Source organism: Narcine bancroftii, chromosome 5, assembly GCF_036971445.1.
Source record: "Narcine bancroftii isolate sNarBan1 chromosome 5, sNarBan1.hap1, whole genome shotgun sequence".
NCBI lineage: Eukaryota > Metazoa > Chordata > Chondrichthyes > Torpediniformes > Narcinidae > Narcine > Narcine bancroftii.
The window spans coordinates 200,292,261-200,317,155 of NC_091473.1; the positions used below are offsets into that span (position 1 = coordinate 200,292,261).

At 41.2% G+C, this 24,895-nt stretch overlaps 1 long non-coding RNA gene across 1 annotated transcript; it reads right to left on the reverse strand.

The window, feature by feature from the left end:
• Positions 1-16,592: 16,592 nt before the first annotated feature.
• On the reverse strand, positions 16,593-24,751 carry LOC138764571 (uncharacterized). Its single transcript, XR_011358192.1, has 3 exons — positions 24,473-24,751; positions 22,329-23,370; positions 16,593-17,700 (listed from the first exon to the last, which is right to left on the reverse strand). It is a non-coding gene; the product is annotated as an uncharacterized lncRNA (long non-coding RNA).
• Positions 24,752-24,895: the final 144 nt, after the last annotated feature.

Sequence of the window (24,895 nt, forward strand, 5' to 3'; positions counted from 1 at the left end):
TACCAAAAAACCCAGAGATCTTCCTCCTAAGTAATATAAAAAACAAAGAATTTGGACTCGATTTGGATGGAGCACAAAAAAGATTTGTTATGATAGCAAAAAAAATGTATTATGTCAACCTGGAAATTAGAAGATAACTTGAGAATACAACAATGGTATATAGAAATGAATAAATGTATTCCATTAGAAAAAATAACATATAATTTAAGAAATAATATTACAATATTTGAACAAATATGGGAGCCATACATAAAACACAATAGAGAAAACCTACCGTGGACAACTACCACCTAAAATGACAGAAGGAGAAGATAATGAAAAGAACTGACTCAGTGGAATTTCTTGTTTATTTTTATTGAGTGATAACATTGTTCGACGGGTTTAATGTATCTTATATTCTGAACTTTAAATAAATGGAAGGGGAGGTGAGGGAGGGAGGGAGGGAGGGGAGGAGGGAAGGGGGGGATAAAACGACACTGTATATATTTAAGAAGGAAAATGTATGTATCTTGGTCAATATGGTTTATAGTGTGAAAAATAAAATATTTTAAAAAAAGAGATGAGGAGAAATTGGTTTTCCCAGAGGGTGGTTAATCTATGGAATTCTCTGCCCATTGAAGCAGTGGAGGTGACCTCAGTAAATACATTTAAGACAAGGTTGGATCGATGTTTACATACAGTAAAAGTCCTCAAATTCTGACTGCTCAGGAATCTTGTCTGTCCAGATTTTTGGATTTTCCAGATTCTCGGGCAATGCTTGTAAATCTCAAATTTAATAAACAGGTAAATTTTAATAGTTTATTAATGAAAGTTTTCAAATAAAATACAAAGAAAAAAGAATCAATATTTTGCCTTGCATTTCTGCAGCTTCTGCATGGTCGCTTGTTGCTGCTGGGCTTCTGTGGCACAAAGGCTTAGTGTTTTTGAGAAGTCTAGATTATGGAATGGTCCAGATTTCAGCCAAGACTTTCCTAGAAGTCCAGATTTTTGGACTTTGACTGGACTAATGGAATTAAGGGACATGGGGAAAAAGGCAGGTCAGTGCAGATGAGCTAATCATCAGATCAGCCATGATCTTGTTGATTGGCGGAGGAGGCTCGATGGGACACATAGCCTACTCTTGCTCCTATTTCTTATCTTCTTTTGCTTCTCTCTCCAAAAACACTGCCTGAACAACTGAAGATTCCCAGCAGTTTCTGTCTTTATTTGGGGTTTCCAGCCTCTGCAGTGTTTTCTTTCCTTCGAAAATTGGAGCCTGAGGTCAAGGCCTGAACTGAAGTGAAATCGGTCTGTACATGCTGGAGTTGAGAAGGATGGGAGGTGATCTGATCGGCTTCTCTTGTGGTTTGCAGATTGATGTGGAGATGGAGAAGGCGGTGATTGCATCAAACGAGCTGGTCCTTGCTCTCTGCCATTCTCATGTGGGTTTTTGACCTGACTTGTGGCCTGACTGTTCATCCACTGTGGACCTCGGTGCCTTCTCTTCCTGCCTGGTTGGCAGTGAACAGTGAGTGTCTGCCAGAATCAAGTTTATTGTCATGAGCACTTGTAACAAAATTTGTTGTTATATGGAGTATTTTTGTGCATTCCAGGTGTAAAATTCCTATAAATTAAGGATCTGTAAATATAATATTAGAACCATAGAACATACAGCACAGAAAATAGAGCATTTGGCCCATCTAGTCTGTGCTGAACTATAATCAGCTGAGTTTCACTGACCTGTACCCAGTCCATATTCCTCCATTCCACTCCCATCCACGCACATGTCCAAATTTTTCTTAAGTATTAAAATAAGCCCACATTTATCACCTCAGCTGAGAGTTTATTCCCAACTCCCACAACTCTCTGTGTGAACAAGTTCCCCCTAAACATTTCCCTTTTTGCCCCTAACCCATGACCTCTGGTTTCCCCTCAGTGGAAAGAGCATTCTTGCATTTACTCTGTCTACACCTTTCATAATTTTGTCTCCATCTATCAAATTTCCCCTCATTCTTCTACGCTCCAGGGAATTGTCCCAATCTGCTTAACTTTCCCCTGTATCTCAGTTCCTGAGGTCTCAGCAACATTGATATTCCAAGATCCCCGTGTTCTCCCAGATGCCTCATTGCCCTTCTGTTTACCATGTGTTAGAAATAGAAATACCTTAACAGAAATTGCTCGAGACAAAAATTGAGAACAAAGAACATTTATTATAACAACAATGCAAAGTTGGGTGCTTCCCCTTACCCTGGGAATACACACATACACTGGGGCTCACCCAACTTTTATACAGTGAATTTCAGTATCAGAATACCCTCCCCCTTACATTCTTCTGACCCTTGGATGGGTTTGGCATAGGCAATCCTTCCTGCCTACGTGCAGTTTTAGTGGACTTGGAGGACCAGGGGGTATCCTGTCGGTGTCTTCTCATGTCATTATCCCCATTGTCCTTATTCACAACCTTGCCCTTGTCCCCATTCACACCTTTCCAACTCTCAGAGCTACAGTCCCTTCATATGCAGAGTTCGCTAATCCTGTCTCGGGTTTACTAATTAAATATGCCTAACTTGATAAATCTGTGTATGGCTTACTAATTATATATGTAGAAATTGGTACTTCTGTCTAGGGCTAGGAGACCCTTATCTCATCCAGACTATCTCAACTTCCTACATTCTATTATTCCTTACCTCTCCTTATCTTATTCATACAGTGGGCTCACTGATCCTGTCGAAAGGACTAGAAGGTTCTTATCTTACATAGGCTGACTCTGCTTCCTGCATCCTAATTTCCATGCTTAGCATGCTTAGCCTGTTCATACTGGTTTAATCCATCACTCCATGTGTCTGTACTAGTTTCCCCATCTTTCATATTTTTATGTCAAGTTTACTCATCTCTCACACCATGTCTGTCCTAACTTGGTTTATCATTTCATTTGTCCGCATTAAATTCCATCTGCCATCATCAGCCAATTTTTCCATCAAGTCCAGTTCCCCCTGCAAGCTTTGAACCCTTGATCGCTCTCCACAATACCACCAATCTTTATGTCATCTGCGAAGTTGCTAGTCCAATTTACCACATTATCCTGCAGATCATTGATAGAGATGACAAGCAACAATGGTCTCAGCACTGATCTGGGAGGCACATGACTCGTCACAGGCCTCCAGCTGAGAAGCAGTTGTCCACAACCACTCTGGCTTCTCCCTATTGGCATTTGTAGGGTGTCATCCAGGACTCAACCCCTGCGCACCACTTGAAGGGGGCACCACTGCCCTTGCCTCTCCCACCCAATCTCAAACTTCGAGCCCAACAAAGAATCTGAAAAAATAACTTTGAGGTATGGGCGACTATTCTTAAAATGATATTAGATTAATGGGAGAGCGCAGACTGTCTCAAAAAGGCAGTGCCTGGGGTTAAAGCGCAAAACAATTCCAACTGTCCCAAGCCCATCATCTAACTCCCGACACCCGACTGCCTCGGCCTCACTGATCCTACTGTACGGTGCCACTTCCCCTCCCTCTCACCCCTCCCCTTTCCCCTCTCCCCTCTCCCACCGTCCCCCTCCCCTCCCCCACCCCACCCATGGGCCCCCACCCAGGCCCCGGCATCTCCCACCCCACAGCCCCCCTGGCCCCTTCCCCCACCCCTCCCCCTCTCACAACCCCCCCTCACAACATCCCATCTCACGAACCCCCCCCCCTCCAGCACCAGATCCCGGAACAGAGGGCTCCCGTGGTTCAGTGGCTTGCAATGCCTGGTTAGAGGATGCTTCTCCCCGCGTCATGGCCCTAGTCCCAGCCTTGTTGATGTTTTAACCGGCGGCCCAGATCTCTGGGCACCTCCATCAGGCTGCGCACACACAGAGGCCCCAGGCCAGGACTGCATTGATTTAGCCCCTGGCCACATCCTCTCATCCCCACAGCAATGAACTCATTTCTCTTCCTTTAAAAGGTTGTTATTTAATGAGACACCAGCAGATCCACACCAGGGAGAGATCGTTCAACTGCCCCGAGTGCAAGAAGGCCTTCACCAGGTTGTCCAGCCCAGAGATACACCGGAGGGTCCACGCAGGGCAAAGGCCCTTCACCTGCCCCAAATGCGACCTGCTGACCCATCAGGACACATTTCTTCTGCCCCAAGTGTGGCAAAGGCTTCACCTACATCTCCAGCCTGCAGAGGCACCAGCAGGTCCATACCAAGGAAAAGCTGTTCACCTGCCCGACTGCAAGACGTCCTTCACCAGGTTGTCCAGTCTTGAAAAGCTGTTCACCTACTTCGAACGTGGGAAGGGCATCCTGCTGAAACACCATTAGAGCTCACACATAAAGTTTGCAGAGTGTGGAATATTGAAGAATCACTCAGACTTCGGGCTGGTGGCTGCATGAGGCTGGTGGCCGTCGTTATGTGCTCCTGCCAATGTTCAAACATTTCTCACTTAGTCATCTTTAACCAAAGTGCCTAAAACTTATCCCCTTCGTAATTTAATATCATTGCCTTTGGAGATGACGACTACCAGAGGAGCTAAAGCAGCAAAAAATGGTAAAAAAAAGATTCTGCCCCTCTGACTGAAGACCGTTTCAAACATGTTGAAAAAACAATCACAGGAGATAACACGAGAAATAACCACATCCGTAAAAGAAGGTCAACGATAGATTAATTCTAGACTTGAGAAGGTTTTACAAGTGATTTCAGCAATTGATGAGAGTTTGTAAACTGTGGAGAATAGTTTGAAGTCTGTTCATGTCTGTATAAAATGGAGTCTCTAAAGTGGTTGATGTCGACCCCCAAGGGTCAATGGGACCATTCAGGGGGTCGAATATACGAGAGTCAATTTAAAATAGCACCTCCACATGTTCCTCCCTCCCCCCAGGTTCATCTGTGGAGGGGGTGGAGGGTGGTGGAAATGGGAGAGGCTGACCTACCAGGAAGCTTTGTGCGTCACCGTTAAACTTCCCCCTCATCCCGTATGCATCAGCCAGCACTTTGAGCTTCGCCATCATATTTTCACCTCATCGTGCATGGGGTGAAGAGTTTACACCACCAAATGGAGGACAAATTAACGTCTGGCTTGAGGTGGCCTAAAACTGGATGACTGGCCACCCTACCCAGCCCCACCCCCATCAGCCCCCCATCCTGTCCAGCTCCCCTGTTGACTCCCTTCCCCCCAGTCCAGCATTGGGATTCCAAGCCTGGGGGTCAATGAGGAACCACGTAGTCTCCGAAGGGGATGAGGGTCTAAAATGTTTGGGGACCCCTGGTATAGATAATCTAGAAACTCGATGTGAAGTAATTGTCAGCCTCCAACTCCAAGTTGATCTGGAAGGTGGTTGATTTACCTGGAGAGCAGGTATGGACGCCACAATAATCAGGTCCTGGGCTGAAAGAAAGACACTGAAAAAGGCCAGTTAACTGACTTCTGCTCATGGTGAGATTTGGAAGAGAGTTTTTTTTGACAGAGCACATCGGTCTCTGGTTCCCAAGGCAACCTCGGAACATTGTTCACGTTCGGTAATTCTTCATTTTCATTATTACCAAGGAAAAAGAAATTTGAATGATCAGGGTCAACAAGTTAGATTTGTGGAATATTTTTTGCCATGAAGTTGTGGAGATGTGGAAAGATTACAGAGAGGTTATAACAGAGCTGTACAAAAAAGGTTCAAACCCACTTTGTTGTATCTGGTTTGTCTGTGGATCACCTTGGAAAACGGCCACAAGAATTTTTTTAATTCGGTGGATGAAGCTTGCAAAGTTTTAGTTGATTCTGTTCCAACTGCAAGTTTAATATGAACAAATAGTCTGTGTCTGAAGTTTTTTTCTATCTTGAAGGGGGGGTCTTTTTTCAAATGGGGGAAGTCTGACCGCTCTTTTCTTGTGTCAATTGAAGGGTTAATTGATTTAATAAGAATGGTTTTTATTTTAATTTTATTCATTTAGTTTATTTTGTTTATCTTTGATATTAAAGATTTAATAGATTGTATTAATCTTACTTTATTAATGTTGACAGTATTTGCCTCTGTTGCTTATTCATTTATTAACACCACAAGTGACATAATGTATGTCGTTTATTATTCAACAGTGGGAAAGAAGGTTTGTACGGTTCGTTTATTCTAGGACCCTGGGGAACTACAGTCAGCATTGGAATAACGGATATGCACTTCATCTAGTTTAGGTGGGAAAACGTCTTATAATAAGCAAATATAAGTTCTTGTGTTCATGTTACTGAGTTTGGTAAGTTAAATGTAGATTTTTATAATTTAAGGAGCCTTCCTTTTTAATTACTAATGATTTGATATTATTTTGAAGGTTTAAGGCTTTTTAAACAAATTTTGGTATTTCAGATATTTTGAGTTTTAAAAAAAATCCTAACAACAGAGAATATTTTTTTGAAATGTACATCGTCCCGATATTCACATTGATTATTTTTAAATAGATAATCAACTAATTTCATTGACTCAATCATGTGAATATCAAAGAATAGTGATATCTGATCATCTCCTGTTATCTTGTCTTGGAATTTTCCCAACATTCCTTTTACAAAGAAACGTTGGTGTTATCTGATGCTCAGATAATGATGTTTTGAATTGTATGGAAGAGCAAATCCAATTTTTCTTCACTCTTCTCCAACAATTTCTAACCTGATTGTCTGGGACACTATGAAAACATATCTGAGGGGACAAATTATTTCTTATACAGCTAATATAAAGAAGATGTGGCATCGGGCACACAAAACTCAAAACGGTCAACCAGTTTACCTATCTCGGCTGCACCATTTCATCAGATGCAAGGATCGACAATGAGATAGACAACAGACTCGCCAAGGCAAATAGCGCCTTTGGAAGACTACACAAAAGAGTCTGGAAAAACAACCAACTGAAAAACCTCACAAAGATAAGCGTATACAGAGCCGTTGTCATACCCACACTCCTGTTCGGCTCCGAATCATGGGTCCTCTACCGGCACCACCTACGGCTCCTAGAACGCTTCCACCAGCGTTGTCTCCGCTCCATCCTCAACATCCATTGGAGCGCTTACATCCCTAACGTCGAAGTACTCGAGATGGCAGAGGTCGACAGCATCGAGTCCACGCTGCTGAAGATCCAGCTGCGCTGGATGGGTCACGTCTCCAGAATGGAGGACCATCGCCTTCCCAAGATCGTGTTATATGGCGAGCTCTCCACTGGCCACCGTGACAGAGGTGCACCAAAGAAAAGGTACAAGGACTGCCTAAAGAAATCTCTTGGTGCCTGCCACATTGACCACCGCCAGTGGGCTGATATCGCCTCAAACCGTGCATCTTGGCGCCTCACAGTTTGGCAGGCAGCAACCTCCTTTGAAGAAGACCGCAGAGCCTACCTCACTGACAAAAGGCAAAGGAGGAAAAACCCAACACCCAACCCCAACCCACCAATTTTCCCCTGCAACCGCTGCAATCGTGTCTGCCTGTCCCGCATCGGACTTGTCAGCCACAAACGAGCCTGCAGCTGACGTGGACTTTTTACCCCCTCCATAAATCTTCGTCCGCGAAGCCAAGCCAAAGAGAAGAGAATATAAAGAAGATAAGGAAAGATTAGATTTAATCAATCAGATTAAACAAGTTGATTTACAGGATGCACAAGTTAAAAATCCTGATTTATATAAAAGGAGAGTTGAACTTAAAACAAAATTTGATCTTATCCCATTGAACAGCAGCTTTTGAAGTGTAAGAGTCAGTTCTACATCCATGGTGAGAAATCTGGTAAACTTTTGCCCAGCCATTTGAAAGCAATGGCTGCTAAGAGACAAATTAGTAAGATTCAGATGGAAGATGGTATGGTCACTAAAGACCATTCTGAAATAAATGATACTTTTAGAGAATTTTATTCCAGATTGTATACTTCTGAATCTAATAATGATAGTACTTCACTGTGGGAGTTTCTGGCTTGCCTTAATTTGCCTACTCTTTCTCAGAATTATCGTATGAGTCTGGAAGCACATATTCCTCAAGAGGAAATACCTTTTGCAATTTCCTCTTTACAATCTGGTAAATCTCCAGGACCCTGTGAAATGTTATGAATCCTTTTCCAAATTGCTTGTACCCCAATTAAGTCTTTAATGACTCATTTAAACAAGGGAATCTTCCATCATTTTTAATTAAGCTTGTATTTCTCTAATTCTGAAAAAGGGAAGGATCCACTTGAATGTGTTTCTTATAGGTATATAAATAGTAGATATGAAGATTTTGTCCAAAATATTGGCCCAGAGATTGGAGAATATTTGACCATTAATCATTTCTGAGGATCAAACCAGTTTTATTAAAAAATCATTATTCTTATTTTAGTCTACATTGTTTGTTGAATATTTTATATTTACCTCCCACTTCTGCCCCTGAATGTGTTCCCTCTCTAGATGCAGAGAAGGTGTTTGATTGGGTGGAATGGATTATCTATTTTCCAATTAGGAAAAATTTAATTTTGGACCATATTTTATTAAATGGGTTAAATTATTATATTTATTTCCTTCTGCCTCAATTCTTGCTAATTTACAGTAGCCAAAACCTTTTAATCTTCAACGGGGTACTTGTCAAGGTTGTCCTTTAAGTCTATTACTTTTTGACTTGGTATTAGAACTTTTAGCAATTGCTCTTCGTGAAGGTAGAGATTTTACAGGGGTTCATAGGAATGGTATTGAACACAAGGTTTCTGTATATGCAGATTATTGTTTGCTTTTTGTATCTAATCCAATGTTTCTTTTCAAGGAAATTAGCTTTGTTTTCTCATATTAATCTGTTTCTTGGGTACAAGTTTAATCTGCATAAAAGTGAACTTTTACCTTTAAATGGTTCTATACCAAGTTACTCTAATTTTCCTTTTAAGATTGTGAAAGATTGATTTACTTACCTCGGTATTACAATTACTAGGAGTTATAAATATCTTTTTAAGGAAAATCTTTCTACTTTATTTAATCAGATAAAATTACTGCTATCGAGTTGGTCGCCTTGATTTCATTCCATCATAGGTCACGTCAGTTCTTTTAAAATGAGCATTTTACCTATGCTTTTGTCTCTTTTCCAATTTTCTTATCCAAATCTTTTTTTAACTTACTTGATTCACTCATGTCTTCCGACATATGGCAAGGAAAATGCCCTCATTGACATAAAGCTCATCTTTAAAACACTAAAAGGAGTGGTGGATTGGTGTTTCCTAATTTTAGATTTTATTATTGGGTGTCAATATACGGAATTTGCTTCTTTAGTTACATTTTGATAATCTAATTGGCTACCTTTCGTGGTTAGAAACAGAATTGGCTTACTAAAAATACTTATTAGTTGGCAATTCTCATGTCTTTTTTTAATCTCTTTCCTTATATAAATTAATTGATGATCCGATAATCAGACATAGTTTCAGAATATGGGCACAATTTAGAAAGTTTTTTTTAATTTCAGAGCTTTCAGAACTTTTCTCTTGCCAGCCCTATTTTATCTAATCATATTTTTCAACCTTCTTTGCAAGATACTGTTTAATGACTGGCACAGATTGGGTATTAAAAGTTTTAAAGTCATTTTTATTTGAAACAATTTAAACAATTGGAGGTAAAACACTCAGTTTGTTAGAAATTTACAAGTTACACATTTTGTCCAATCTCAGATCACTGACTTTCCGAGGTAAACATCCTTGATTTATGTTTTGATTTACAACTTTCTCATGAAGGTTTAATATCTTATTTATAATTGCTTGATTTAAGAATTGCCTCGTTAGTTAAACTCAAGAGCAATTGGGAACAGGATTTGAATCTTTCATTCTGAGATGAGGTTTGTGACTCTATTTGGAATCTGATTAATACAACTTCCTTTTGTTCACCACCCTGTTTGTTGCAATTTAAAGTAGTCCATAGATCTAAAGTAAAATTGGCTTGTTTTTATTCAGATATAAATCCTCTATGTGATAAATGTAAAATTGTTGTTGCCTCTTTGGTTCACATGTTCTGGACTTGCCCTTGTTCAGAAAAATCTGGAAAGCTATCTTTCGGTCTAAATTAGAGCCTTTTTTTTTAAACTTTTTTATTTTTCACACCATAAATCACAATAGCCATGATATACACTTTTTCTTTTCCACACATTTACAGTGACTTTTTCTCCCTCCCCCCTCCCTCCTCCCAAGCCACCCCCCCACCCCCCCCTCTCATCCATTTTAGGTATACAATCTAGGTTGCATTAATTCAGTTAGACAATGTTGTCATTCAACAAAAATACACCAGAAATTCTACTGAGTCCATTCTTTTCTTTTCTTCTCCTTCCATCAACTTAGGTAATGTTTGTTCCCGGTAGGTTTTCGCTATTGTATTTAATGTAAGGCTCCCATACTTGTTCGAATATTTCAATATTATTTCTTAAACTATATGTTATTTTTTCTAATGGAATACATTTATTCATTTCTATATACCATTGTTGTATTTTCAAATTATCTTCCAATTTCCAGGTTGACATAATACATTTTTTTGCTACGGCTAGGGCTATCTTGACAAATCTTTTTTGTGCATCTTCCAAGTCAATTCCAAATTCTTTATTTTTTATGTTACTTAGGAGAAAGATCTCTGGATTCTTTGGTATATTGTTTTCTGTTATTTTATTTAATATCTGATTGAGATCATCCCAAAATTTTTCTACTCTCTCACATGTCCAGATTGCATGAATTGTTGTTCCCCTTTCTTTTTTACATCGAAAACATCTATCAGATACTGTTGGGTCCCATTTATTTAACTTTTGCGGTGCTATGTATAGTCTGTGTAACCAATTATATTGTTCCTTCGCAGCCTCGTATTTATTGTATTTCTCATCGTTCCAGAGCATAACTTCTCCCATGTTTCCTTTTTTATCTTTATATTTAAATCTTGTTCCCATTTTTGTTTAGTTTTACCATTTGTTTCCTCATTCTCCTTTTCTTGCAGTTTAATATACATATTTTTTATAAATCTTTTGATTAACATTGTATCTGTAATCACATATTCAAGGTTACTTCCCTCTGGTAAACTCAAGTTGCTTCCTAATTTATCTTTCAAGTAGGATCTCAGTTGGTAATATGCCAGCGCTGTATCTCCAGTTATATTGTACTTATCTCTCATTTGTTCAAAGGATAAGAATCTACTTCCTGAAAAACAATTTTCTATTCTTTTAATCCCTTTTTTTTCCCATTTTCTAAAGGCAAGGTTGTCTATTGTAAAAGGGAGTAGCTTATTTTGCGTCAATATTAGTTTTGGTATTTGGTAATTTATTTTATTTCTTTCTACATGAATCTTCTTCCATATATTGAGGAGATGGTGTAATACTGGAGAAGTTCTATGTTGTACCAATTTTTCGTCCCATTTATATAATATGTGTTCAGGTATCTTTTCCCCTATTTTATCTAATTCTAGTCTCGTCCAGTCTGGTTTTTCCCTTGTTTGATAAAAATCTGATAGGTACCTTAATTGTGCGGCTCTATAATAATTTTTGAAGTTTGGCAATTGTAAGCCTCCTTGTTTATACCATTCTGTTAATTTATCTAGTGCTATCCTCGGTTTCCCCCCTCTCCATAAAAATCTCCTTATTATTTTCTTTAACTCTTTGAAGAATTTTTCTGTCAGTTGTATTGGCAATGCCTGAAATAAGTATAGTATCCTTGGAAAAATGTTCATTTTAATACAGTTTATCCTTCCTATCAGTGTTAGTGGTAGCTCTTTCCAATGCTCTAAATCGTCCTGTAATTTTTTCATTAGTGGATTGTAATTGAGTTTATATAATTGGCCTAGATTTTTGTTTATTTGCACACCTAGGTATCTTATTGCCTGCGTTTGCCATCTGAATGGGGATTCCTCCTTAAATTTTGAGAAATCCGCGTTATTCATAGGCATTGCTTCACTTTTATTTACGTTTATCTTGTATCCCGACACTTCTCCATATTCCTTCAATTTCTTATATAGTTCTTTTATTGATAGTTCTGGTTCTGTTAAGTACACTATCACATCATCCGCAAACAGACTGATTTTATATTCCCTGTCTTTTATTTTTATTCCTTTTATATTATTATCTCTTCTTATCGATTCTGCTAGTGGTTCTATAGCTAGCGCAAACAATAATGGTGATAGTGGGCATCCCTGCCGCGTTGACCTGCTTAAGTTAAATTGCTTTGATACATGTCCATTTACTGTCACTTTCGCTAACGGTCCCTTATATAATGCTTTAATCCAATTAATATACTTCTCCGGTAAACTGAATTTTTGCAATACTTTGAACAAGTAATTCCATTCTACTCTGTCGAAGGCCTTCTCTGCGTCTAAAGCAACTGCTACTGCCGGTGCTTTATTTCCTTCTACTGCATGAATTAAGTTAATAAATTTACAAATATTGTCTGTTGTGCGTCTTTTTTTGATAAATCCAGTTTGGTCTAAATTTACCATTTTCGGTACCTGTTCTGCTAATCTGTTCGCTAATAGTTTAGCTATTATCTTATAATCTGTGTTTAGCAGATATGACGCTGGTGAGAGTGGATCTTTCCCTTGTTTTAGTATCACTGTAATTATTGCTGTTTTACATGAATCTGGTAAGTTTTGTGTCTCATCAATCTGGTTGATTACATCCAGGAGGGGCGGTATTATTAGGTCTTTAAATGTTTTGTAGAATTCTATTGGGAGTCCATCCTCTCCTGGTGTCTTATTATTTGGTAAATTTTTTATTATCTCTTGTATTTCTACTGTTCCAAATGGTTCTGTTAATTTATTTTGTTCCTCTATTTGTAGTTTTGGTAGTTCAATTTTAGTCAAAAATTCATCTATTTTCCCTTCTTTCCCTTTGTTTTCGGTTCGGTATAATTGTTCATAGAATTCTCTGAAGTTTTCCTTAATTTCTTTTGGATTATATGTAATTTGTTTGTCTTTTTTCCTTGTTGCCAATACCATTTTCTTAGTTTGCTCTGTCTTAAGCTGCCATGCTAAGATTTTGTGTGTTTTTTCACCTAGTTCATAATATTTCTGTTTTGTCTTCATTATATTCTTCTCCACCTTATATGTTTGTAATGTTTCATATTTTATTTTTTTATCCGCCAATTCTCTTCTTTTGGTTGTATCTTCCTTTATTGCTAATTTTTTTTCTATGTTTATTATTTCCCTTTCCAACCGCTCTGTTTCCTGATTATAGTCCTTCTTCATCTTGGTTGCATAACTTATTATTTGCCCTCTAATGAATGCTTTCATTGCGTCCCATAGTATAAACTTATCTTCCACTGATTCCGTATTTACTTCAAAGTACATTTTAAATTGTTTTTCAATAAATTCTCTAAAATCCTGTCTTTTAAGTAGCATGGGGTTTAATCTCCATCTATACATTCTTGGAGGGATGTCCTCTAGCTCTATTGCCAATAACAGGGGTGAGTGGTCCGATAATAGTCTAGCTTTATATTCCGTTTTCCTAACTCTCCCTTGAATGTGGGCTGATAACAGGAATAGGTCTATCCTTGAGTATGTTTTATGTCTAGTCGAGTAGTGTGAGTATTCCTTTTCTTTTGGGTTTTGTTTCCTCCATATGTCCACAAGTTTCATTTCTTGCATTGATTTAGTTATAAATTTGGTTACTTTGTTCTTCCTGTTAATTTTTTTCCCCGTTTTATCCATATTTGGATCCAAATTCAGATTGAAATCCCCTCCTATTAGTATGTTCCCTTGCGTATTAGCTACCTTCAAAAAGATATCTTGCATAAACTTTTGATCTTCTTCGTTAGGTGAATATATATTAAGTAGATTCCAAAGCTCTGAATATATCTGACATTTTATCATAACATATCTCCCTGCTGGATCTATTATTTCCTCTTCTATTTTAAATGGCACATTTTTGCTAATTAATATAGCCACTCCTCTTGCTTTTGAATTATACGATGCTGCTGTTACATGTCCTACCCAATCTCTCTTTAATTTCTTGTGCTCCAATTCAGTTAAGTGTGTTTCTTGGACAAATGCTATATCTATTTTTTCCTTTTTCAGTAAATTTAGTAGTTTCTTCCTTTTAATTTGGTTATGTATTCCATTAATATTTAGAGTCATATAGTTCAGCGTAGCCATTTTATATTTTGTTTATCTTCTCTTTCCATTTTTCCATCATTACCTTTCCTCCTTTTCCATTTCTGTTTTCTTATTTTCAACTCTTTACCAGACAACATTCCTACAACATCCAACATTTTCCTTATTCTCCTATTTCTATCTTCTTTATCCCCAATCTCCCCTTCCCCTCCTGAGTTGCCCTTTATCCCTTGTCGGACAACCACATCTCCCCTCTCCATTTGGATTTGCGAATCCACTCGCAAGCGTCAACTGATTTTGCAGTGACCGCTCTTTTCCCCCACCCAGCCCCCCCCAGAAAAGATTTCGCTTTTTATATGTCACAAAGGTCACTCTTTTAATTCCCTCCTTATTCTCTCTATTCCATTACCTTCCCTTATTAATTCTTGTCTATACTCTCTATGTTTTCCTCTAATTACAGATACTTTCACATATGCCCATTGTCTCTATTCACTCTTATACCTCTTTACCCGCATACATATCAATCGTGGTCATTTTTACGCTCCTTACCCGTCTTCATCCCTCAGTCTATTTTTGTCTTTACCCACATACATATCAATCGTGATAATTTTTGCTCTCATTACCCGTCTTCATCCCTCAGTCTATTTTTGTAATTGTTCTGCAAATTTTCGTGCTTCTTCTGGATCCGAGAATAGTCTGTTTTGTTGTCCTGGAATAAATATTTTCAATACCGCAGGATGCTTCAGTGTAAATTTATATCCTTTCTTCCATAAAATCGCTTTTGCTGTATTGAACTCTTTTCTCTTCTTTAGGAGTTCAAAGCTTATATCTGGATAAATGAAGATTTTTTGCCCTTTATACTCCAGTGGTTTGTTGCCCTCTCTTACTTTTTCCATTGTCTTCTCCAGTACCTTTTCTCTTGTAGTATATCTTAGGAATTTTACTACAATAGATCTTGGTTTTTGTTGTGGTTGTGGTTTAGGGGCCAATGCTCTATGTGCCCTTTCTATTTCCATTTCTTGCTGTAGTTCTGGACATCCTAGGGCCTTAGGGATCCATTCTTTTATAAACTCCCTCATATTCTTGCCTTCTTCATCTTCCTTAAGGCCCACTATCTTTATGTTATTTCTTCTGTTATAATTTTCCATTATATCTATTTTTTGGGCTAGTAATTCTTGTGTCTCTTTAGTTTTTTTATTAGATTCCTCCAATTTCTTTTTTAAGTCTTCTACCTCCATTTCTGCTGCTACTGCCCGCTCTTCCATCTTGTCCATTTTTTTCCCCATTTCTGTTAAGGTCATATCCATTTTATTTATTTTCTTTTCTGTGTTGTTTATTCTTCTTCTTAAATCATTGAATTCCTGTGTTTGCCATTCTTTAAATGACTCCATGTATCCTCTAACAAGAGCAAGTATATCCTTTACCTTGCCTTTCCCTTTATCTATTTCACTGTATTCTTCCTCTTCTTCTTCCTCTAGGTTGGCCATCTGTTGTTTCTTTGCTGCCCTTTCCTCCTCTTCTTTCTTGTTTCCATTGTCTTCTGTGGTCTCTTCTTGCTGCAGGTGTTCTGCAGCTGTCGTTGCCGGCTGTGGAGATCGACTCCCCAGCTGGTCCCCCCTCCCGTCGGTGTGTTTTTTTTCATGCGCGACTCCTCGCGCATGCGCAGTTGCGCACTTTTACTCGGCTCTGTGAGCCATTGTTGTAGTTCTTTTTCTACCGACCTGAGGTAGTGGGGTCTTCTCTCCACAGCGGGCTTCTTCGGACAGGTAAGGCCTTCACCTTTTTCCTCCGTTGTCTTCTCTTCCTCTCTTCTTTCCGTTGATTTTGATTTTTCTCCTTTTGTCTCCATCTTCTTTCCACCTTTATACTCACTTTTCTTTAACTTGTATTTCTGTGCCTTTGTATTTTCTCTTGTTTTTCCCGACTTTTCTGGAGAGGGCTGGAGTTCACCGTCCGGCCACTACTCCATCACGTGACTGGTCTAAATTAGAGCCTTGTCCTTTAATTGCTCAGTTTGGACCATTTCAGAATGATGATGTTTTACTGACTCCAAGTCAAACCCGAATTTTATATTTTACTTCATTGATGGCCAGACGTGCAATTTTGACTAAATGGAAAGACAATTCTCCAGCTCCACATACACAATGGTTCAGTGATATTATGTCTTGTTTAAGATTAGAACAAAATAGATATGCCATTAAAGATTCAAATATTAACTTTCAAAAGATCTTGGGCCTATTATCATAACCTAAAGAATTTGGGCTATTCTGAAGCTGAGGTTCTGTTGTTACGAGCCCTGGGGACCCCGAAACCCAGCAGCAATAGAAATTCACCAAGATAAATGGTTACTTTAAAAAGTTGCTTTTAAATATCTTTAAACATAAAACCAGGATCAAAATCTAACTTATTACTAATAACTTAATTCTAAGCGCATGTGTATAATGGAAATAGCAACAAAATATTTTTAAAAAGAAAGAAAAAAGGTTTACACTATTTAGGATATGAATTATGGATCTCATTTACAATTTATGTCCGTTAGTGATTTATAAAATATTTTATTTAGTGTATGTAATTGTTCATATTGAATTGTGCCATTTTTGTTTGTATAATTTCTTTATTAAAATCAATAAAATATTATAAAAAGAAATAGCATCACTCACTCAAACACCAGGAGGAACTGGAGGCCACAAATCAAAACGGGTCTTGGTTTTGTTTTCAATTTGCAATTTGTTTTCAGGTTCAAGTTTATTGTCACGCGTACAAAGGTGCAATGGGGAAATTTGTTTTGGAACAGTCCAGCTGAACATCCCGTTCATAGTCCAGTAATAAGTCACCCTGCAGGAGTCCAAGTTCCAGGGACAGATCAGTTGGTACAAAGCAAAAGCAGCATTTTACGAGGATTATTCAAGCGTCTGATAACACGGGGAAGGAACTGTCCTTGAATCTAATCTGGTGGGGTGTGATCTCACACTGGGGAATCTTCTTCTCCATGGGGAGGAGGGGAGAGGGAGTGTGTCTGGAGAGGGAGTGTGTCTGGAGAGGGGTGAGTCATTTATTATGTTGGTTGTTTTTCCAAGACAGCGGGTAGTGGAGGTGGAATGGATTCTCCCGTCAATGTTAGTGACTCCGATTAAATATTTTTAAAAATTAACAATACAACACGGTTGAAGGTTTTCCGGCCCATGCAACAAGTGCCGCCCATTTAACCTACCAATCAGGGTGGGAACATACAGACTCCATACAGACAGGACTGGATTCGAACCTGAGTCGTTAGTTGGACAGCGCTTTTAACGCTCCTGTCGGAAATCTAAAATCAACGGGCTCAATGACCGTCTTCGTTACCCAGAATCCCCCCCACGCAGCTGGACCCGCTCTGCCTGTGCCAGCGCCGGGGAAGGCATTCCTGTGCCGAGTTATGCCGTTAAAACGCGCACTGTCACACACACACACAAATAAAACCACATTCGGCAATGCATCGCAAATCAGAATAAACGCACACGCGGCTGCTCCAGCAAATAACCAACACAAACTAGTAGCTGGGAAACAAGGTGTGAAACTCTTCCGTCTGCCCCTGTCGGCTGGAGACGCCTGGCCCGCTCGGTTGGTTTGGACCCAGGCAGGATCCCACCGTGAAATCCAGCGCAACTCGTCATTAGATTGGTAAAACACTCCCGTTCATTTCTCGAGCAGAGGGGACGAATTCTGTGGAAACGAGACGCATTATCGATCATCCAAGCTTGAAACAACATTCTTATTTTGCCAAGTTGTATCATTTCCTCGCGTTGGCGACTTGCAATGAAATGGCCAGTGTGGGATGACCGGTCACATCCCAGAGAGAACGACATTTGAACCACCCCTCCCGAAATAAAGCTTTTCCGAATTTAATCCTTTCAAAGCACCAGCACCACCCCCACCCCCCGCCTCCACCCCCACCCCCCGCCTCCACCCCCACCCCCCGCCTCCACCCCCACCCCCCGCCTCCACCCCCACCCCCCGCCTCCACCCCCACCCCCCGCCTCCACCCCCACCCCCCGCCTCCACCCCCACCCCCCGCCTCCACCCCCACCCCCCGCCTCCACCCCCACCCCCCGCCTCCACCCCCACCCCCCGCCTCCACCCCCACCCCCCGCCTCCACCCCCACCCCCCGCCTCCACCCCCCCAAACTCAGTTGGAAGAAAATCTGTATTAAATTTTATATGGCATATCTTTAAAAAAATCATGCTTTCCAAATTGCTCATCAAATATTGAGGTTAATATATAAATGCATCATTTCAGGCTCTAACGACGCTCAGTGACCGACGGTACATTATATTCATAAACACTGCCTGACTGAGACGTGATGCAGACCCACGAACAGGTAACACTGAACACAACATTAATCAGATAAAGTATTAATTTCTCCTTCAGTTGTGCCTTGGAGGGTCATGGGTCAGGTGAAGGGAGATGGGATTACCCCATGTTAGTTGGGCTGAAGGGCCTATCCCACACTGTTTGACTTTATTAAGGGACAGACAGAGTAAATGTGGATAGGCTTTTTCAATTAAGAAAGGGGGAGATTCAAACTAGAGGACATGGTTTAAGATTGAAGGGGGAAAATTATAAGGGGAACATGAGGGGAAATTTCTTTATGCAAAGGGTGATGGGGATGTGGAATGAGCTTCCGGCAGAAGTGGTCGAGGCGGGATCATTGGTTACATTTAAGGAAAGACTGGATCGTTACACGGATAGGAGGGGACTAGAGGGGTATGGACCGGGTGCTGGTCAGTGGGACTAGGAGGGTGGGGATTTGCTACGGCATGGACTAGTAGGGCCGAACTGGCCTGTTCTGTGCTGTAAGTGGTTATATGGTTATTAACATACCGTCCAAAATGTCCTGCACCCAGTGGTCCTATTCCTAACGTTGCCGACGTCCACTGATCACTGCACCCGGTGGTTCATGGCACTCAGTGACACATCTTTCCTCCCCATTGGGCATCATGACATTTATTTCCCTGTGGGGGGTTGACAGTGGAAGCAGAGTGGATAAGAGAACGATGTTGGAAGATGCTCCACTGTTGGCTTCTGGGCGAGCTGGTGGGGGCAGGATCTTTCTCCGTGTCCAATGTATTTCGATCAGTGGTTCTCAACCTTTATTTTTCCACCATTCCCAATTTAAATAATCCCTGACGACCCACAGAGCATCTATTCTCTGACACAGGATGTCACAGGCGCTCTGTGGGTCATCAGGGATTACTTAAGGCGGTAGGTGAGTGGAAAAATGTTGCGTGAGATAAACTCTTTAAACAAGATGAGATGGAAGACCATGCTGAGCAGAACGTGATCTTTAGACAGCATGAAGGGTCTTCCTCGTGCCAGAGTTTGCATTGAGGATCCTTTGCGCTTCCACTGGCAGTCGGATGGGAGCGTTATCGGCCCATCACGGGGGGGGGGGGGGGGGTCAGAGCGGAGCGGCTGACGGGGCATGGGTCACTACGAGAAACCACAGAGAAAGCTGAGGAAACTATAGGCTTTAATACACGGAAGAAACTTGCTGGCCCGGATCCCAGGATAGCTTCACCTTTATGGCCCAAGACCACGGGGAGGAGTCATAGGGTATGAGTCATCAGTGGGCAGGCCAGCTCCAGATATACAATAGAGGAAACATATCACCACAGTGAGGGGCCGATGGGTGGGCAGGGAATGGGGACACGGACAGTCTGGCAAACGCTGGTGGGGCCTCGTGGCTTGGGCAGCGCCCACGGAGAAGAGCGGCGTCAACGAGAGGGTGAGGGAGCGGGCATTTCGGATTAATTCAGCCCATTCTCGCCAACATGAACCGCAATGTCCCGAAACCAGCCCGAAGGGGCGGAGAACAGCGGGAAAGGCTGAAGCCGTCAGGAGCCCAATATGAGCTCGGCTCATATCGGACAACCACATCTCCCCTCTCCATTTGGATTTGCGAATCCACTCGCAAGCGTCAACTGATTTTGCAGTGACCGCTCTTTTCCCCCACCCAGCCCCCCCCAGAAAAGATTTCGCTTTTTATATGTCACAAAGGTCACTCTTTTAATTCCCTCCTTATTCTCTCTATTCCATTACCTTCCCTTATTAATTCTTGTCTATACTCTCTATGTTTTCCTCTAATTACAGATACTTTCACATATGCCCATTGTCTCTATTCACTCTTATACCTCTTTACCCGCATACATATCAATCGTGGTCATTTTTACGCTCCTTACCCGTCTTCATCCCTCAGTCTATTTTTGTCTTTACCCACATACATATCAATCGTGATAATTTTTGCTCTCATTACCCGTCTTCATCCCTCAGTCTATTTTTGTAATTGTTCTGCAAATTTTCGTGCTTCTTCTGGATCCGAGAATAGTCTGTTTTGTTGTCCTGGAATAAATATTTTCAATACCGCAGGATGCTTCAGTGTAAATTTATATCCTTTCTTCCATAAAATCGCTTTTGCTGTATTGAACTCTTTTCTCTTCTTTAGGAGTTCAAAGCTTATATCTGGATAAATGAAGATTTTTTGCCCTTTATACTCCAGTGGTTTGTTGCCCTCTCTTACTTTTTCCATTGTCTTCTCCAGTACCTTTTCTCTTGTAGTATATCTTAGGAATTTTACTACAATAGATCTTGGTTTTTGTTGTGGTTGTGGTTTAGGGGCCAATGCTCTATGTGCCCTTTCTATTTCCATTTCTTGCTGTAGTTCTGGACATCCTAGGGCCTTAGGGATCCATTCTTTTATAAACTCCCTCATATTCTTGCCTTCTTCATCTTCCTTAAGGCCCACTATCTTTATGTTATTTCTTCTGTTATAATTTTCCATTATATCTATTTTTTGGGCTAGTAATTCTTGTGTCTCTTTAGTTTTTTTATTAGATTCCTCCAATTTCTTTTTTAAGTCTTCTACCTCCATTTCTGCTGCTACTGCCCGCTCTTCCATCTTGTCCATTTTTTTCCCCATTTCTGTTAAGGTCATATCCATTTTATTTATTTTCTTTTCTGTGTTGTTTATTCTTCTTCTTAAATCATTGAATTCCTGTGTTTGCCATTCTTTAAATGACTCCATGTATCCTCTAACAAGAGCAATTATATCCTTTACCTTGCCTTTCCCTTTATCTATTTCACTGTATTCTTCCTCTTCTTCTTCCTCTAGGTTGGCCATCTGTTGTTTCTTTGCTGCCCTTTCCTCCTCTTCTTTCTTGTTTCCATTGTCTTCTGTGGTCTCTTCTTGCTGCAGGTGTTCTGCAGCTGTCGTTGCCGGCTGTGGAGATCGACTCCCCAGCTGGTCCCCCCTCCCGTCGGTGTGTTTTTTTTCATGCGCGACTCCTCGCGCATGCGCAGTTGCGCACTTTTACTCGGCTCTGTGAGCCATTGTTGTAGTTCTTTTTCTACCGACCTGAGGTAGTGGGGTCTTCTCTCCACAGCGGGCTTCTTCGGACAGGTAAGGCCTTCACCTTTTTCCTCCGTTGTCTTCTCTTCCTCTCTTCTTTCCGTTGATTTTGATTTTTCTCCTTTTGTCTCCATCTTCTTTCCACCTTTATACTCACTTTTCTTTAACTTGTATTTCTGTGCCTTTGTATTTTCTCTTGTTTTTCCCGACTTTTCTGGAGAGGGCTGGAGTTCACCGTCCGGCCACTACTCCATCACGTGACTGGTCTAAATTAGAGCCTTGTCCTTTAATTGCTCAGTTTGGACCATTTCAGAATGATGATGTTTTACTGACTCCAAGTCAAACCCGAATTTTATATTTTACTTCATTGATGGCCAGACGTGCAATTTTGACTAAATGGAAAGACAATTCTCCAGCTCCACATACACAATGGTTCAGTGATATTATGTCTTGTTTAAGATTAGAACAAAATAGATATGCCATTAAAGATTCAAATATTAACTTTCAAAAGATCTTGGGCCTATTATCATAACCTAAAGAATTTGGGCTATTCTGAAGCTGAGGTTCTGTTGTTACGAGCCCTGGGGACCCCGAAACCCAGCAGCAATAGAAATTCACCAAGATAAATGGTTACTTTAAAAAGTTGCTTTTAAATATCTTTAAACATAAAACCAGGATCAAAATCTAACTTATTACTAATAACTTAATTCTAAGCGCATGTGTATAATGGAAATAGCAACAAAATATTTTTAAAAAGAAAGAAAAAAGGTTTACACTATTTAGGATATGAATTATGGATCTCATTTACAATTTATGTCCGTTAGTGATTTATAAAATATTTTATTTAGTGTATGTAATTGTTCATATTGAATTGTGCCATTTTTGTTTGTATAATTTCTTTATTAAAATCAATAAAATATTATAAAAAGAAATAGCATCACTCACTCAAACACCAGGAGGAACTGGAGGCCACAAATCAAAACGGGTCTTGGTTTTGTTTTCAATTTGCAATTTGTTTTCAGGTTCAAGTTTATTGTCACGCGTACAAAGGTGCAATGGGGAAATTTGTTTTGGAACAGTCCAGCTGAACATCCCGTTCATAGTCCAGTAATAAGTCACCCTGCAGGAGTCCAAGTTCCAGGGACAGATCAGTTGGTACAAAGCAAAAGCAGCATTTTACGAGGATTATTCAAGCGTCTGATAACACGGGGAAGGAACTGTCCTTGAATCTAATCTGGTGGGGTGTGATCTCACACTGGGGAATCTTCTTCTCCATGGGGAGGAGGGGAGAGGGAGTGTGTCTGGAGAGGGAGTGTGTCTGGAGAGGGGTGAGTCATTTATTATGTTGGTTGTTTTTCCAAGACAGCGGGTAGTGGAGGTGGAATGGATTCTCCCGTCAATGTTAGTGACTCCGATTAAATATTTTTAAAAATTAACAATACAACACGGTTGAAGGTTTTCCGGCCCATGCAACAAGTGCCGCCCATTTAACCTACCAATCAGGGTGGGAACATACAGACTCCATACAGACAGGACTGGATTCGAACCTGAGTCGTTAGTTGGACAGCGCTTTTAACGCTCCTGTCGGAAATCTAAAATCAACGGGCTCAATGACCGTCTTCGTTACCCAGAATCCCCCCCACGCAGCTGGACCCGCTCTGCCTGTGCCAGCGCCGGGGAAGGCATTCCTGTGCCGAGTTATGCCGTTAAAACGCGCACTGTCACACACACACACAAATAAAACCACATTCGGCAATGCATCGCAAATCAGAATAAACGCACACGCGGCTGCTCCAGCAAATAACCAACACAAACTAGTAGCTGGGAAACAAGGTGTGAAACTCTTCCGTCTGCCCCTGTCGGCTGGAGACGCCTGGCCCGCTCGGTTGGTTTGGACCCAGGCAGGATCCCACCGTGAAATCCAGCGCAACTCGTCATTAGATTGGTAAAACACTCCCGTTCATTTCTCGAGCAGAGGGGACGAATTCTGTGGAAACGAGACGCATTATCGATCATCCAAGCTTGAAACAACATTCTTATTTTGCCAAGTTGTATCATTTCCTCGCGTTGGCGACTTGCAATGAAATGGCCAGTGTGGGATGACCGGTCACATCCCAGAGAGAACGACATTTGAACCACCCCTCCCGAAATAAAGCTTTTCCGAATTTAATCCTTTCAAAGCACCAGCACCACCCCCACCCCCCGCCTCCACCCCCACCCCCCGCCTCCACCCCCACCCCCCGCCTCCACCCCCACCCCCCGCCTCCACCCCCACCCCCCGCCTCCACCCCCACCCCCCGCCTCCACCCCCACCCCCCGCCTCCACCCCCACCCCCCGCCTCCACCCCCACCCCCCGCCTCCACCCCCACCCCCCGCCTCCACCCCCCCAAACTCAGTTGGAAGAAAATCTGTATTAAATTTTATATGGCATATCTTTAAAAAAATCATGCTTTCCAAATTGCTCATCAAATATTGAGGTTAATATATAAATGCATCATTTCAGGCTCTAACGACGCTCAGTGACCGACGGTACATTATATTCATAAACACTGCCTGACTGAGACGTGATGCAGACCCACGAACAGGTAACACTGAACACAACATTAATCAGATAAAGTATTAATTTCTCCTTCAGTTGTGCCTTGGAGGGTCATGGGTCAGGTGAAGGGAGATGGGATTACCCCATGTTAGTTGGGCTGAAGGGCCTATCCCACACTGTTTGACTTTATTAAGGGACAGACAGAGTAAATGTGGATAGGCTTTTTCAATTAAGAAAGGGGGAGATTCAAACTAGAGGACATGGTTTAAGATTGAAGGGGGAAAATTATAAGGGGAACATGAGGGGAAATTTCTTTATGCAAAGGGTGATGGGGATGTGGAATGAGCTTCCGGCAGAAGTGGTCGAGGCGGGATCATTGGTTACATTTAAGGAAAGACTGGATCGTTACACGGATAGGAGGGGACTAGAGGGGTATGGACCGGGTGCTGGTCAGTGGGACTAGGAGGGTGGGGATTTGCTACGGCATGGACTAGTAGGGCCGAACTGGCCTGTTCTGTGCTGTAAGTGGTTATATGGTTATTAACATACCGTCCAAAATGTCCTGCACCCAGTGGTCCTATTCCTAACGTTGCCGACGTCCACTGATCACTGCACCCGGTGGTTCATGGCACTCAGTGACACATCTTTCCTCCCCATTGGGCATCATGACATTTATTTCCCTGTGGGGGGTTGACAGTGGAAGCAGAGTGGATAAGAGAACGATGTTGGAAGATGCTCCACTGTTGGCTTCTGGGCGAGCTGGTGGGGGCAGGATCTTTCTCCGTGTCCAATGTATTTCGATCAGTGGTTCTCAACCTTTATTTTTCCACCATTCCCAATTTAAATAATCCCTGACGACCCACAGAGCATCTATTCTCTGACACAGGATGTCACAGGCGCTCTGTGGGTCATCAGGGATTACTTAAGGCGGTAGGTGAGTGGAAAAATGTTGCGTGAGATAAACTCTTTAAA